The sequence below is a fragment of the Myotis brandtii genome, unplaced genomic scaffold (genome assembly GCF_000412655.1).
Source record: "Myotis brandtii unplaced genomic scaffold, ASM41265v1 scaffold277, whole genome shotgun sequence".
In the NCBI taxonomy this organism is placed as follows: Eukaryota; Metazoa; Chordata; class Mammalia; order Chiroptera; family Vespertilionidae; genus Myotis; species Myotis brandtii.
Genome location: NW_005360548.1, coordinates 205,799 through 210,674, shown reverse-complemented (window position 1 = coordinate 210,674; position 4,876 = coordinate 205,799).

Genomic DNA, 4,876 nt, shown 5'->3' with positions numbered 1-4,876 from the left:
CATAAATTTTTTTTTTAAGTGAACACTATTGAATAGGAATTAGGGTGAGTCAGATGGTGGGAGAACAGCGTGTGTAGCTGAGGTGGAGGTGGAGCTAGTCAAGAGGAATGGAGAGACACTTCCCAAAGGTCACGGCCTCTGTGCTGAGACCTGGAGGTGCCCCAGTGGCCTGGCCCTGGCCCTGGCTCCCAGGTCTGGGGTTGGGGTGGGTGGAGAGGCTGAGTCAGGAAGGGAGGGCCCTGCTGGGGGAGAGTCTCTCAGTGCACATCCGGCCCCCACCCCCAGTCTCCTGTCTGTCCTGGCTGCCACCCCCACGTCTGACACCTCTGTGCGTCCTGCCAAAGCTGACATGGACTCCACGAGCCTCTAATGCCTGCCTGCTCTGTCCTTTGTCCTGCTTCTCTCCCTCTACCCCCCACCCTCCTCTCTATTGCCCTTTCATTCTGTCTCTGCACCTCTCTGGCTGTCATTGTCTACCCTTTCTTCCTCGTTCTTCCTGGGCGGCTGCCTCCTTTCTCTCCCTCATCACTCCCTGAGCTTCCCTCACTGTCTCATGTCCCCATTTCCCCTGCCTTTCTGTTGGGGCCTCCCCTCCCTGTGTCACTCCTGCTTGTTTGCCCTCATGTTTTCCTATCCCTCTCCCTGCTGTCTTGGCCAGCCCCCATCATATCCATCTCAATCTCTGTCCTCTCTTCTCTGGCTCCCAAACCCTGGAAGCCCAGAGAAGAGATCCAGGTTAGAGGTTCACTGGTGGCTCCTGGGAGCCCAGAATGAGGGGTCACCTCCACCCAGAAAGGGGGTGGGAAGGGCAGTGAGGTTGCAGCCTGTCTGGCCAGAAGGAAGTGTCTATGCTGTGGCCTGGTCACCCCCCCCTCCACTGGCCCCCAGGACCTGCTGGGCTGCCACCACCCCCGGGCTGGGACAGAGTAAACACTGCCGCCGGCAGCCGGGATATTTATACCAAGGGCTGGGCGCAGGTCCAGTGCCCACCGCAGCCCCTGCCCTGCCCTGCCCGCCACAGCCAGCCCCGAGCCAGCGTGGCACCAGCCGGCGAGGGGACATACCGCAGAAGCAGCCTCCACTCAGCCCGGAGGCCACTGGGCTTGTTGCCCAGGATGCCAGCAACTTCACTGAGGACGCACAATTCCCCCTCCCCTGGAGACAGCAGCACAAAATGCTCGTGAACATGAACACACATACACACCCCACTGAGAGCTCAAAATGCCCTGAAAGGCCGATGCAAAATAGAAACCTACACAACTGCTCACACACTGAAGCCACCAGCCCACATGTGGGACAACACAGACACCACCTGCTCAGACACCCACAGAGGCTGAAAACACCAGTCCCCACGATGGGCGCGAACACACACACACACCCCGGAAAACGACAGCAAGCATGCTGGAGACACACCCGCGGACACACAAACATGCTCAGAACACCAGCGGCGCACACACTGGTCACAAAGTATAACCCAGAAACATCTTGCCCAGACACTGGGAACTGTCACACACACACATTGAAAACACTGCTCATGTGTGAGAAACAAAATACACACCACCTCTGGAAACACATCTTTCTCCCAGGCCCATAAACATATACACAAAATATCCACATTTCAAGTCAAAATTACACTGAAGATACACAAACTCACCTGGAGGAAAACAGCAAAGATGCTAAGAAAAAAATTCAGACACATAACACGCCCCAGGCATATGACCTATTGTAACAGAGACCTCCCAAATCACACGTGTCAGGACACAGCCCAGAGAGCACACCGACTTGTACAGCAACAACACACACCAGGAACACAGCAGTCACCGCACATGGAGCTTAACGCATGCTGGGAATACACACACACTGAAAATCCCCACACAGCCTGTGGGCACCCAGCTGGTATGTTAAGACCCCTATGCTAGACACATAAAACTCACACCACAAAACTTGGGGACACACACACACACACAAAGGTCCTGAACACATTCAAATTCACATTAGAAACACAAAGAGACCAACGCCTGGAATGTCCAGCGATTTAGGGGGCAATGGGCTGTTTGTCTCTTTCTCTTTCTGTTACCCACTGACCCCAGTCCCAGGCCTGTCTGGGGGAGGGGGCAGGAAGGCCTGAGCTGGCCTCCCCTAGCCCAGCTTCCTGCCCTCTGGGGGCTGGATAGGAAGCTGGGGCTTCAGCCGGAACCCAGGCTACCCCCCTTCAACTTTCCTCCCTGAGCCTGGGCTTTGGGGGAGGGGAGGACACCCTGAACCCCGGGTCCTGCCCATGCGGTTAGCTGGGGGCCTGAGCTGCCTTATCCCTACAGGGCCTGGCCACCCCAGCGAGGAGGGTGGGGGCAGGAGCAGAGCTCACGTGGTGAGAAGGTGCTGAGCCCGAAAGTTTTTCTGGCAGCAGGCAGGTGGGCGGGGTGTGTCAAGAGGGCGTGGCCAGGGCTCAGCACTGGGAGTGTGAGTGAATCCCCAGGGTGTAGCCAGGACTTGTTCTGAGGCCCAGGCACGAGCTGGGCTTGTGAGGGCCACGACCCTGGAGATGTGTCTGGGTTTGTGGGACTGCTCTGTCTGGGACCAGACCGGGCTGTGACAGTGTGTCTGGCTATGACGGGTCAGCTGCCTTCTGCAGGGCCACGTGGGACTCCCCAGGCCTGAGTGTGGGGGCCGTGAAATGTCAAACTGAGTGGGCATGACCACCTGGCAGGCAGTGAGACCGTGACGTGTCAGATCTCCGTGTATGGTGTGTGTCTGGGTGGGACTGTGACGAGTCAGGTCGTGTGCCTGTTTGTGACTATGACCCCATCCATAGAGGATGTTTGTGTAAACTGCTGGTGGCCTGTTTCATTTCCTTATTCTGTGAGGTGGGTGGCACAGTCTCTGAATCTGTGTCTGGCGTGTGGTGGTTGTGACTGTGACCCTACAGGATGTATTTGTGTGGGTGTGTTTTGCTGTGTCCCTATTGACATCTCTGCTTGTGCTGGGTCCTAGTGAGGCTCCAGGCTGGGCTATGTAATGGGGTGTCACATGTGGGCTGTGCCTGCTGCCAGGTGTCCTGCAGGAGTTCTGGTGTGTTCATTGTGGGACACTGTCCATGCTTCAACCCCTGTATGTGTGAATGAATGTGTGCACACGTGTGCCACATCCTCAGGGGCCGCAGTGACTTCCATGTCACTGTGTCCTTTCATAGGAGGCCAGTGACAATGGCTGCATTTCCTTGAATAGTGAACTCCTCCTGACCCCACACTACCCAGCCCTCATTGCTCCCAGAACTGTGGCAGGTGGAATAACCACATTGCTACCCTAGGCTGGGCTGGTAGGATCCCAAGGCCCACTCATTCAGACCTAGTGCTGCCCAAACCTCCCCCTCTCCCCGGGCACCTCTGGGCAAAGCAGTAGTTCAGGGCCTGGGACCTGGGAAGGAGGGTAGGGGACAGATGAGGGAATTGAAACCTGGGAGGAGGAGAGGAAACCAAGATGCCGGAGAAAGAGGAAGCAAGGGAGAATTCACAAGCAAGACCACAGCAGAGGGGAAGAAACAAGGCCCAGAGGGAACCCACCCGGCACAGGACACCAGCCTCTCTCACCTGAACCTCTGTTCTTCCTGCAGTCGCCTACGGCTCCATTCAGTCTACTCTCAACCATCAGCCAAAGGGATCTCTAAGCACCGAAGTCAAATCATATCCCATCTCTATACAGAATCTTGTCATGGCTCCCATCACCCCCCAGGTACACATTCTCACAGATTCCCACCTCCCCCAGGGCTGATGTGCTCTGGCAAGCAGTACCAGTGCAGAGACCCTTAACTGCCGCTGCCTGGTTTGAGTGCCAGCTCTGCTGCTTGTGAGCTAACAAGTAACCTCTCTGTGCCACAATATTCCCATCTGTAAGGTGGTCTCTATTGCAGGAATTGGCAAGATTTTTCTATAAGGAGCCCAATAGCAAAGACTTTTGACTTTGCATACAGTTTCTTCTCAACTTCGCCCTTGTAGCACTAAAACAGCCAGAGACATGGCTGTGCTCCAATAAAACTTTATTTACAGAAACAGGCAGCAGGTCAGAATTTGCCTGCAGGCTGTGATTTGCCAACCCCCTGCTCTGCTGCGCTGTGGGGAGAATGCAGTGAGCTGGTCGATTCATACCTGGCATGGAGGATTATCACTCTCTGGCCTATGGGTGTTACCATCTGACTCAGCTCCCAACACCCTTCCCCTTGGCCCTCCTTTCCAACCACACTGGCCTTGTCCCTCCCTCCCTCACCCCAAGTTTATCCTCACTTCCAGGCCTTGCCTTCTGTCCTTCCCAGAACACACTCCCCCTTCCTCCCCTAAGCTGCCTTCAGGTCCCAAAAGCTACCTCCTCCAAGAAATCCTCCCTGTCCCATCTCACACTCCATCCTGCTTTCCTGCCTTCATGCCATTTACAAAGTCTGTCTCTTCCCGGGAAAGTAGGTTCCTGGTGGGCAGGAACGATTCTCTTAACCTCTCTGGTCTTGAGTTTCCTCACCTTTAAAGTGGGCGTTATAAGAATCCCCAGAGCTTGTTACGGTGAGTGAGTGAGTTGATTAACATAAGCACTTAGAACAAGGCCCAAAGTGCTCAATAAATAAATGTAGTGCTTGCCAGCAGTACCTGGAACATAAGAAGTGCTTGGTAAGTGGTAGGAGGGGCAAATGAAAAGTGAAGAGAGAGACAGGAGGCGGCAGATGGAGCTGGAGTCCAGGAACATCGGTAGAGACCCTGTCAGCCAACGACACCGAGACCCCAGTCCTCTCTCCACCTTTAATGGGCCCCGAGGTGGGCTTGGCCGGGAGAAGGGGGGGGTGGGGCCGGTGTCCTTAAATACAGCCCAGCGCGACGGGCAGGGGGAAGGGGAG